This window comes from Phasianus colchicus, chromosome 3 (assembly GCF_987193195.1).
Source record: "Phasianus colchicus chromosome 3, bPhaCol1.hap1.1, whole genome shotgun sequence".
NCBI lineage: Eukaryota > Metazoa > Chordata > Aves > Galliformes > Phasianidae > Phasianus > Phasianus colchicus.
In genome coordinates this window covers 82,898,131-82,910,755 of record NC_143438.1, presented here as the reverse complement: position 1 = coordinate 82,910,755, position 12,625 = coordinate 82,898,131, and the positions used below count along the sequence as shown (strand labels likewise).

Genomic DNA, 12,625 nt, shown 5'->3' with positions numbered 1-12,625 from the left:
CAAAATGCCACAGCTTGGTTTCCTACTTTTTGACACCTGGGTAGGGTGAAGTTTTCAACATCATTCTGGCAGAATGTTGCAGAGTTTGCTAGGTCTGAGTGTCTCTGCAGAGCAGCTGCTGAAGTTGCTGGGCAATCAGAGTTAGATGAAGTTGCACTGCTGGAGAATGGAGGTGAGATGACAGGCTTCATCACTTAATAAGATATTGCTATGTGGGAGGGAGGTGCATGGCAGTTGCTCTTAGCTCTGCTGGTACTCTGCCTCTGGCTATCCCCCTTCCCCTTCCCAATTAATTTTTGCATAATTTCTCCAGTTAAAATTTATTGTTGGCATTAGGTTGTTCTGGAGCTTTCTGCATGTGTATCTATTTCTTTAATATGCACATTCAGGATGAATCTTGGTATTACTTTTTGTTGTTGTCTGTAGTTCTTCTGCTGCTTTACATTCACTGCCAGGAACAAAAGAAAACAGTTATTCTGACTGCAAACATCTGCCTATTCTGTGTCTCATAGCAGCACTTGATCTTCAGCGCTCCACATTCAGCTTATGGGTGCAGTGAGGATCATGCTGGTTTCCTTCTTTGATATCTGGAAGGGGTAAAATCAATTTATTTGCCCTTTGGGGCATAGTTGCTTTATTTGCACGGAGATTCCCTTCAGCTTGTGAAGCAGCATTTCCCCTTAAAATCATCAGTTCCAACATTAGCTGACATTTTTTTAATTTGTAAATCTGGCATTGAAGATTTCCTGTAATGTTACAGTTGCATCTGAAAAAATACCCAGTGTAACCGTCAAAAGAATATCTTCATTTGGAAGACAAAGGCTATCTCTCAATGTCAATTTTTAAAATAGACATCTATAACTTCCAGTTCTCTTTACATACACACACACACATATATGTATATATTTCTGCAGTTAAGCCATGAGCTAACAAAGTACACATTCTTAGAAGGCAACCATCCTCTACTGGATGTGGCGGTTTAAGAAAGATGCCTATCTAGTTTAGATCTCTAAAACCAGCAGATGTTCAGGCTTGCTGGTGTTTTAGCTACTGTCCAAGAATTTTTACTTTCTCTCAGTTCAATAGAATTAAAGAATGGAAGTTAAGTCAATCATTTAATGAGGCCAACAGAAAAAGAAACAGACATTGATTGAAAAACACATATAAGAAAATTTTAAGAAGGAAAGGCAGATTTTCAACTTTTAAATTGACAAATAATTCCTGAACTTCTGAATCTTGAATAACCTTTGTCACCCTTAGGTAATAGAGTTCAGAATTAAGAGGTCTACTGGTATTTCTGATTATTTGAAGACTCAGAGAAGTACAAATTGTTGTGGAACCACAGAGCACCAGTTTTCAACAGTGAAGAGATGACAAAGAAAAAAAAGGAGAAAAGTAAATACAAGATAATTCTTGCAACTTTCCAAATATTAACATCCTTTTCAGTGGTGACAGAGCTTCCCTTGCTTTTGTAAATCCTGGCCAACAGTTCAGTCAGACACAAAGGAGCGGAGATATGAATATGCATGTTGCACCTGCAGGATCAAATAAGGCAGCAATGAGAGAGAGAACAAATATTTCTCGAGATATAAGTCTAATTGGAAAGTCAAACTTACTATTATGGTGTACTCATGCCCTACTGGTTATTCACAATCATGCCTGACTGCTATAATGTAATCCTTAAGAAAGGGGATGTATGAGGGGCGTAAGTATGCATGAATACTGTCTGATCCTCCTGCTGTTTCCAGACCAAGACATTGATAACAATAAGGCAGTTCAAACTGCTAAACATTATGGAAACCTCCATTCCTAGTATTAGCCCAATGTAATTTGGTGGACAGGACCACAGGGAGTCATTATTATTATGTACCAACAGAGAGGAAAAACCTGTTCTTCATTAAAATGCTGTGGAATGAGTTTTGTGGGCGATGATATGTTCATGCTGGGAACTTCAGCAGTTTCTCTGCTTTGTAATAACAACAATGCCTTAAAGAACTCTCTGAGCTACAGAGTCTTAAGAATCAACCACATTGGCACCTGATGCTCCATGACATCTTCCTGGGCACTCTGAGTCCTGGTCATTAATAGCTGGGCACTGCTGGGCTTTGTCTTCTCAATTGCGTTGGCTGGGGGCTATTTTCTTAGAGAGGTAAAACCAAAGTTTATACCATGTTACAAATGCAAAAGCACAGTCACTGAACAAAAAAATCTTGCTAAGAAGGGGCAATGCAACTTATTTTCTTGGACTTCCTGCTTTTGCCAGGACAGCAATATTTCAGAAATGCCAAGCAAAACGTACCTTGAAAACGGCATTTATTGAAAAAGTAGAAAAGCAGCCTTATGGCTCATTCCACCTGAGCATTATAGGTCTGACAATTAAAACATGCATCTGATATTCTCTACCATGCAAGACCACTGTGGTCTGAAAAACCAGGTAAGCTCAGACATGCAGTTGCCAAACATCTGCTCATAGGCTGATCTCCTACATGACAACGGCTAGTCCATAAAAAAACATGTGTCTTGTGAGGAATTAACAACTGCCTAAGGCAGATAACTTTGAAGAAGCCTGGAAAAGTGAATATATTTAAATAGTACAAGAAAGGGGTAATACTGCTAGTTGGAGCATTCTGCATGCCAACTCTGGTCATCCTGTTCTACTGGTAGGCAACCCTGCCCACAGCAGGGTCTTGAAGCTCGATGATCCCTTCCAACCTAAGCCATTCTATGATTGTGTGATTCTACAGATGTAACTGGGGAAATTTTTCTTCATGCCCATTAAAACAGCTTCTCCTCTGGTACATCTCCATTGTGGCCCCACATGAGGGGTGAGCCAATTCACACCAGATCAAACCCAATAATGTATCCACCTTCTTTACCTTGTGGTTGTAAGGTCAACACAGAATCAGAAGAAATCAGCATTTAAACAGTTGTTAATATACATTAGTTTGGGCTCTTAACTGCCATCTGCCTGCAGATGTTCTTAACACATCTTCCATTTTAATCAGGGAGAGCAGATATGGTCCATCTACCTCCAGAGGGACTGCGGGGAGAGAAACTCAGCACTGCTCAGTAAGACCTCCCTCCTTCGTCACAGAAGGACCATTGTCTGCATCATTTTGTCTAGGAAGCATAAAATGCTCATCTAACCACACTGGCAAAACTTGCAGGATAAACTGCAGAGCTCCAGAATTTGCAAGTGCTTTGCAAAATGTGGCACTTTGAAAAATGTTTTCCTAAATATGCAATTAAAGTGATGACAGCTTCCTAGAGGTTGCAGTGTTACATACTTTACAATGTTATGATGTATTTGTGCTGTGTACAAGTCTTTTATGTGCAGCTAAACAAACTGTGATGGAATAGATTTAAGTGTTCATTTGAGAATAGGTCATTATAAGTACATCCATATTTATGATCAAGATGTATAGGACTGCATTTTTTTCTGGCTGCATGGCTATTATTCTTCTATAATTGCAAAAATACAGCCTGCCAGTTTTGCTTTTCAGTAACAAACCTTAATGGAGCAACTCATCTGATATACCTTTTAACGGCTGAGAATTCGAGAGTTCCTTTAAATGCTTTCTGTTGAACACTTTTCTGTTTGAAGTATTATTTGTGACAGTTACTTTTTATGTATATTGATGATTCCATAGGAGTTTTGAAGAGCTTTTACTAATGAAAGCCATTCTTTCAAATACCGCAGTACATTTAAAATGCTGCCCATGGGCTACCCTTTAAAGTATACCAACTGAAAACCTAAGTGCTCAATATTAATAAAAATCTCGTCTCATTATCTAGAACAATCTTTTATTCAATATACTACAGTAGTTAAGCTGAGAAGTACAAATAGAAATCCTGCTTTAATTCCTAAATTCATAACATACTCCCATTTTCTTTTCGAGTGCATTGTACCTTGCAAGCATGTTATTTCTGAGTCTTGAAGAAACCCAATGAGCCAAGCGTAAGGAACTACACTAGCTAGCTAATGTCATTAGGAGTATATACTCTCATGCAGGTGAGAATCAAGAGGTCAGTGTTTTATGAAGATTCAAACTGATTGACTTTCTGCTTTAAACGTCAGAAGTAAATCTGGAGGGTTCAGGTAAGAGTAATATAAGAACCTCGCCTTTGTGCTCTTACCCTCTCCTTGAAGTTAAGTGATTAAATACAGGGAAGCTATACACCCCTTAGACACACATACTGTTGTTCTTCCAGAGAGAGGCAGAATCTGGATCATACATAACCTTATTTCTTATTTCATGTGACTGTACTAAAGAAGTGGAGAAATAAGTTTAATGTATCCATATTATATATGCACAACAGACGATTCAAGTATTTGCATGCATAGTGGGAGGAATACAGAGATGCTGCCTGGGCATGTAGGGATGAGATTAGGAATACTAAGGCACAGCAGAGGATGAATGTGGCAAGGCCTGTGAAAAATAATAAGGTCTTTTATATGTATATTGCTCAGAAAAGGAACACTAAACAATATGCTCTGCCCTAACAAATAAGAAAGAACCTTTCTTTTGCCTCAGTTTTCACTGGCACACACTCTTCCCATCTCTCTCAAGTCCTTGAAACTGAAGACAGGGACAAGGGAAATGGCTGTGCTTGCAGCCCAAAAGTCCAAATGCATCCTGGGTTGCATCAAGAGAAGCGTGCCCAGAAGTTCAAGGGAGGTAATTCTGCCCCTCTACTCTGTTCTCATGAGACCCCACCTGGAGTGATGTGTCCAGTTCTGGGCCCCCAGAACAAGAAGGGCATGGAGTTGTTGGAGCAGGTCCAGAGAAGGCCCATGAAGATCATCAGAGGGCTGGAGCACCTCCACTACAGGGACTGGCTGAGAGAGCTGGGGGGTTTATCAGCCTGGAGAAGAGAAGGCTCCAGGGGGACTTGATAGCAACCTTACAGTATCTGAAGAGACCTACAGGAATGCTGGGGAGGGAATTTTATAAGGGCATGTATTGACAGAACAAAGGGAAATGGTTTTAAACTGGAAGAGGGTAGATTTAGACAAGATAGTAGGAATAAATTCTTTACCATAAGTGTGGTGAGACACTGGAATAGGTTCCCCAGTGAGGTTGTGAATGCCTTCTCCCTGGAGGCACTCAAAACCAGGCTGAATGGAGCTTTGAGCAACCTGGTCTAGAGTGAGGTGTCTGTGTCTATAGCAGGAGTTTGGAACTAGAGGATCTTAAACATCCCTTCGAACCCAAACCATTCTATGATTCTATGATTTTATGAAGTTCAATCCTTTGTAAAATAAAGTCAGGTTCAAAAACATCTGAAGAACCTGAACACATATAAGTCCATGGGAAATGACAAGATGTGTCTGAGGATTCTGAGCAAACTGGCAGACATAGTTGCTAAGCTACTCTCCATCATGTTTGAAAAATTATGGCAGTCAGGTAAAGTCTTTTGTAATTTGGGTAGAAGAAAAATCATGCCCATTTTTTCACAGAGTAGTAGGGAAGATTCTTGGATCCACTGACCAGTAAACCCATCCTTGCCCAGTAAGATTATGGAACATATCCTCCTGAAAGTTATGTTGAAGGATATAGAAGACAAGGAGGTGATTAGAAACAGCCAATGTGGCTTCACCAAGATTAAATCATGTCTAAATAATCTAGGGGCCTTCTATGTTGAGCTGGCTACATCTGTGGTCAAGGCAAGGGCAACTAGTGTCATCAACCTAGACTTCTGCAAGGCCTTTGCTGCACTTCCCCCACAGCATTTTTGCCACTGAATGGGAGAGATAAGGATTTGATTTCCTCCCTCCCTCCCTCCCTCCCTCCTTCCTTCCTTCTTTCTTTTCTTTTCTTTTCTTTTCTTTTCTTTTCTTTTCTTTTCTTTTCTTTTCTTTTCTTTTCTTTTCTTTTCTTTTCTTTTCTTTTCTTTTCTTTTCTTTTCTTTTCTTTTCTTTTCTTTTCTTTTCTTCCTTCCTTCCTTCCTTCCTTCCTTCCTTCCTTCCTTCCTTCCTTCCTTCCTTCCTTCCTTCCTTCCTTCCTTCCTTCCTTCCTTCCTTTTTTCTTTCTTTCTTTCTTTCTTTCTTTCTTTCTTTCTTTCTTTCTTCCTTCCTTCCTTCCTTCCTTCCTTCCTTCCTTCCTTCCTTCCTTCCTTCCTTTTTTCTTTCTTTCTTTCTTTCTTTCTTTCTTTCTTTCTTTCTTTCTTTCTTTCTTTCTTTCTTTCTTTCTTCCTTCCTTCCTTCCTTCCTTCCTTCCTTCCTTCCTTCCTTCCTTCCTTCCTTCCTTCCTTCCTTCCTTCCTTTCTTTCTTTCTTTCTTTCTCTCTCTCTCTCTCTCTCTCTCTCTTTCTCTCTTTCTCTCTTTTTTCTCTCCTTCTCTCTTTTTCATCCTTATCTCCATACAAGTTCTTGAACTTTTCCTTTCAGTTCTCTTCCCTAACCCCAGTGTGTGGGGAGTGAGCAAACAGCTGTGTAGTGTTTAGCTTCCTACTGTGTTAGACCACAATAATACTGATGCCTGAAAAACTGCATATGATTCTTCAATGTGTTCATGCAGCCGTGAAAGCCAGTCCTAATCTGGATTGCATAAAAAGAGATTGGCCAAGAGGTGGAGGGATGTCATTCTCTTCCTCTACTCCACTGTCCTGAAACCCCATCTGGAGCATTGGGGCTTCTAGTACAAGGAAAGCATGGACCTGTTGGAGCAGTCCAGAAGAGTACCACAGAATTAGAGATCTGCAACATTTTTCCTTTGTAGAAAGACTGAGAGAATTGGAGTTTTTTACCTGGTAGAAAAGGAGGCTCTTAGGAAAACTTACTGTGGCTATACATTAAATAAAGAGGGGCTTATAAGAAAGATGGAAAAAGATGATGTTATCAAATGCCTGTAATGACAAGACAAGGGGCAATGGTATTCAACTGAAAGAGTGTAGCTTTAGATTGGAAATAAGGAAGAAGTTTTTTCATTTTAAAGGTGGTCAGACACTGAATCGGGTTGCCCAGAGAAGTTGTGGTTGCCTTATCCTTGGAAGTGTTCAAAGTTGAGCTGGACAGGACTTTCAGTAACATGATCTGGTGATCACCCTGCTCATGGCAGAGTGGTTGGAGTAGATGATCTTTAAGGTCCCTTCCAACCCAAACTATTCTATGACTTTGTGGTTCTATGATTCTATGATTCATGTTGTCAACACACTTAAATACTATTCAAAATAATGTCTGTGTACTGTAAGTGGTATTAATCAGTTTTATTTGTAATTGGTATTAAGAGGACAGCTTTTTGACAAACTGACACAGAGCGTGTGGTAGCTTTTTTAAAATGCATGACCACTAGTGATTGCTGTATTTGCATATGGTGGCACACTTGCAGAGGTGACAAAACCAGAACTGTCAAGAACTATTATTCAGCATTTAAATAGTGGAGCAATTATCCTATAGTTAGAAATTGTTATTCTTCCTGACACGCTAGAAACACCCTGATGTTATATTTGGAAGAACTGAAAAAGATATAAGAGGATTATTCCTGTGTAGCCTGTTTTGTGGCTGCTCATTTTTTTAGGGATGATATTTAGTGTGTGAAAGAATCTAGTGAGGACAATTTAAATAAAAGAAAACGGCAGCCAGGTCCTCAAACCATCTGATTTTAGACTAAATTTCATCTGCATCACTCTTGATGAAGAATTTCTTTGGGCCACTGAGCCCAAAGAAAGTTTGTCAAAAAATCTCAACAGTTCTGTAGAGGATATGGGAAGTGGCTGGATTCAAGTGGCCCAAAAGAAACAACTACTGTCTGTACTCCCTATGCAATCTTGCAAGATACACGTGCAAGAGTAAGGTTTCAATCTCTTCCAGTTCTGCTTGGGAGCAACTGCACTGCTGGAAGTTTTATAAACTATGAATTCATGGAATAAAATCCAGAAGAAGAAAACCACTTGCCAAATCACAGCTGTTCCATATTTCCTCAGAGATAGACATTCCCATGAGATGGACTTCTGCAATAGAAATTTCTGCAGAGAAGGAAAATTTACCAATTTTCCTCTGCCAAGTTTGATCAGTTAATGTTTGGAAGATCCCATGTGATATGCAATAAATAACCTTGAGAAAGAGTCCCTTAGGGCTGGATCCAAAGGAATTCCTTGTTTTGGAAAAAAAAAAGTGCACGGAAAGTCCCTTCACTGAAGAGACTGCGAATGCTGATCTTTAGAGGATAACTGTGACTGAATTGTACTGAGATGGTAAAATTCTTCCTCTTTACTCAAGCCCAAACAAGTTCCCAGCTGGAGTCCATCGAATTGGAAAGCGAATGCAGTTCAGAAGGAGGTGAGGAGTTAAGGGGCTTACAATTTCCTTTCCTGAAATCCTGAAAAAAATTCAAGAAATATATATTTTTTCAAATAACTCATTTACTGTCTTTTGTTATACTATAAAGATTTTAACAAAAATGCACAAGAGAAAAATAATAGGGAAAGTATAAAGTGGAAAGAAATCTTCTCAATATAATCTACATCTGTTGGTTTCCTTTATTGCCAAGCTTCCAGATTGGTGCTGGGAAGAGTTCTGAACTTGCTTATTCTACCAGTGCTATTATTTTATATTGGATTTACACACGTACTTTGAAGAGACACTTATTGAAAGAGGAATAAACAAATGTTTCCTTCATGGTATTGCATGTCTGTGCACACACAACGTACCATTCCTGAGTGATGTGCAGAATAAGCAATGTCCATCTGTTTGGAAGATAATTATCAGCCACTTTGATACTGTCTATTTGAGTGCTTGCGTGCACTTCTGTGCTTGTGGAAAATGTACAGCACTGAAAAATATTCTGTTTATCTATGTGGCAGGACATGTGAGTAAGAGGATGGGATTCCTTGTTGTGCTGTGGAAATATGAAGGTGAAACTATGAGAAAATGAACTTAGAGGAGAGACAAAATCCTGAAAATGAAAACAGTCTGGAAGCTCTTAACAGAAACTCTTAAGAGAGACTCAGTGTACCATTATCTATACTGATTTGCTACAGTGATGTTCTTGTCTGTGTGTGCAATCAGGTAAAGGTGCGTGTAATCATCCATCTATAATTAAGGACTGTCTGTTGAATACCAGGAATTTTATCTGCCTAACCTCTGCATTTAGAATAACCTGAATTGCTTTGCGATATTTTGACTTCCAGATGCAATAGATGAATGTGGCAGAGAACTCCATGGAGATGCCATGTCCTTCTGGGCCACCATCTAGAGATCAGACAGCAAACCTCTGTCCATAAAACATGTTAAATTTGATCAGTCCTTCAGAATGTGACTGTGAAGAAGACCCCAGTCTCATCTTGGCAACACTGGAATGAATGTGCTAAAATCAATTATATTTCTTTAGAAATTGAGGCACAGATTTTTGTCTCCCATCTCCTACTGTGATATTACATTCTCTGTTCCTCTACTCTACATTTGATAGAACAAGTAGATAAATTTGAATGTAAATACCACTTCTGTCACCACCCTTTCAGAGAACTGAGCAGAAAGCTGACGGCTAATTTGCAACTGATTATTTTCTTTGAGACAATCCTGTTTCTAAACAAGAGAAAAGGAAAGTGAATGACAGTAGGAGAACTTCATTGGGACACCACCATTTATAACCACCTGTCAACAATAAAATACCTATGCAAGGAAAGACAATCATTTAGATCAGAATGTTTCCAAATAAGTATTCCACGTCAGACATGCATATTTCTGGTAAATGACCGTATCAAAGAACACTGAGGAAGGTTAGACACTTGTTGATTTTGAAATGATTGTGATGTGGAAACTTACAAGACTGAGGGAAGTGTTCATGCTCCTACTGAATATAAAGGGACAAAGCATCATCTAGACTCTGACAGTAGCCAACTTCACTTCAGCCAAGTCATATATTGAGAATTACTCCTGCCACAGGTATGTGAGGGTGAAAAGCTCTTTCAGAGATCTATCTACTTGCCAATGATTACCTTATAAATACTAATAAAGGCTTTGTGATCTCAGGTTTACAATACACCAGCCCCTGTGTTAGGTTAAAATAAACAAGGAGCTATCACAGGGGAGTTTAGTGAAGGGATTAAGGGCTCAGTGAACATGGGAGGTGGCCTAAGGCTGTGGTGACAGCCTTACAATGTTCCTCACTCTTCTGTCAGCATAATTTCTTTTCATGTAGTTACTGCAGTTGTAACACAATATAAGCTTTAAAGGTGCTTCAAAATGTGAAGAATTCTTCAGGACATGTAAATTATAATTCCATTTTTTTTCTGAAAAGAGTTTTTCTCCCTCCTTTTTTTTCAGAGTAGCCTCAGGTGCTGTAGATTCTATCACTGCCAAACCTGCAGTGTTCATGGAGCCCAGACTTCTGCTAAGTTCATAAGCTCATGCTGGTGATGCCAGTGAAATGTGCCTACATGAGAGCACTGATCGTTCATGACAAACGATTATCTCTTTGTTGTCTCTGATGCAACATATGGCATGGAGCTAGGGATGAGGAAAGGATACTGACTACTGTCTGCTAGTACTGTTCATATATTTAAAAGTCACTACAGCTTGGATGGGATACCATGCAGAATGTCATCACAGATGACTCCCTGTGTAAATTTTAGGTAGTAGCACTCTGCATACAAAACGGGATTCCAGCAATCTCTTCAGCAAAGCTGGCATCATCTGCCCCTGTTCTTAAAACACAGGAATGGTGGAAGTATGTTGACTCAAAATGATAATCTCTGAACATTAATTGAAGTCTAGTTCCTCTCAAGTGGATGACTTATTTCCAAAACTCCCAAACATTAACTTTGATGTTCTTCTAAGATCAATTATTTTTCTTTATCAAGATATTGTTAAATTTGACTCTTTTTTGAAGTCAACATTATTTCAGAGCTAATTTCAACTGCAGTAAGGCCTGCTGTGAGAGAAGCCAGGAACTGACCGCATTCTCCCCGCCTTTCTGTGTGGGAACTGAAAAAGTGAATGACTCTGTGTACCAGGACTGCAGAGCTTAGGTTGTGGTAAACTGAACATCAAGGAGTAATGGCTTTGTTTTCAGCTTTTAGTATTAAATAAGTGCTTAAAATTAAGATTTGGAGGCTGTACTTAAGATTTACAGAGATTATGAGCTTGCAGACCGAGGTGCTACTGCATCTTGACAGTGTGCAAAGATCAAAGCCAGTTATTTCAGCAACCAAACAGGGGCTGAGGAGCCCAGATTTTGGCATGTGCTTCTGAAAAATCTTGGCTTGTGTTTAGTATAACTGGAAGGAATAAAGTTTTATGATACACAACTCCTTGCACGTGGAAATAGTGTTTTCCACATGCAGGCAATGAATACATACAGACGCATGCTTAGATGTACTTAGATGTGCAGATACTTGATCTTTTTATTATTATTATTTTTTATTTTTTCTGCCCAGAGCATCACCAAATTTCATTCTGGCATGTATTAACCTATGCATTCTATGTAAGATATCAGAGGTCATTTTTCTTCTCACTGTGTGACACCAGTCATCTCTCATTGGCATGCCCAATTTCCAGGCCCAAACTTCTAAAAGCTATGGACACATTGCTGATAGGCCTGAGAAGTGAACCAGAATGACAACAGGTTTGAAAAACATGACCTTTGAAAGAAGGTTTAAATAATAGAGATTGTTCAGACTAGAGGAGAAGAGGCTACAGCAGATGATAATGGTCTCTGATATGTATAAAATTATTACGGTTAGTGATAAATTGTTCTGTGTGAACATGTGGGATTCAGATAAAATGTAACTGACCTTTCAGCAAGAAAATTCAGGTGAGATTTTGGGAAAATTTTTTTTTATAAGCGGAGTTAAATATTCTAACGTGCTACCAAGGGAGCCAGTGAAGTATACTTGCAGATTTCACGATAAACATCTGTTGGGGATGGTCTTGGCAAATGGTAGACTTGGCTTCCAAACAAGGGAATTGTCTAAATGGCCTTTGAAGTCCCATTCCGGTTTACTTTCCTGTGCCTGTAAATTTTCTTTGTGCGTGTCTCTTGTTTGCACACTCTAACAAGTACGATGGTTATAAAGAAGGTGTGCCTTTGGATAGCTTCAACATGTTCATCCCCTGCCACGTTTCTTCATCTGGCACTGAAGCCAGGAGTGAGCTGACACGGCAGGAACTTCCCAGTGTCTCAGCAAGCCCAGGAGCACCTCTTCAAAGCCCCTGAGCCATGAAAACCCTTAAGGCTAGGTTCCAAGCCTTTAAAAGTGGACTAAAGCAGTCCTTTAAAGCTGTTCTTTGCTTCCCTGTGTGCTACAGAACAAAGGTGGCCCTTTGTGCAATTCCTACATAAAATAAACAGCTACTGCAGGTCTTGTAATGAAATAAAGCCAAAAGGTTTCCTTGCTTTTCTAGAAGAGCATGGCTTGAGGCAGGTGGTATCTGAGGGGATGTTTTTTTCCTCCACTAAGTTTTAACTGCTCTATGACTTACTAATTGCAATGTAGTAATGCAAACTGTTACTTCCTGCTTTCTAGGTTGCTGGACAATAGAAATAATCAGATCAGTATTTACATTCCTTTGACACTGTAAACGATTCTATGAGGCCCTGGAAACATCAGTAATAAACAAATACTGTAGGTTTGGTTTCACTTGAGGCTTCTGAAGAATTCAAGCAGCAAAAGCAGTCAAAAAA

General features: G+C 39.4%; 1 long non-coding RNA gene across 1 annotated transcript; it reads right to left on the bottom strand.

Annotated features, from left to right (window-relative positions):
* Positions 1–1,162: 1,162 nt before the first annotated feature.
* On the bottom strand, positions 1,163–3,056 carry LOC149918714 (uncharacterized). Its single transcript, XR_016465657.1, has 3 exons — positions 2,877–3,056; positions 2,038–2,140; positions 1,163–1,535 (listed from the first exon to the last, which is right to left on the bottom strand). It is a non-coding gene; the product is annotated as an uncharacterized LOC149918714 (long non-coding RNA).
* Between the last annotated feature and the right edge of the window lie 9,569 nt (positions 3,057–12,625).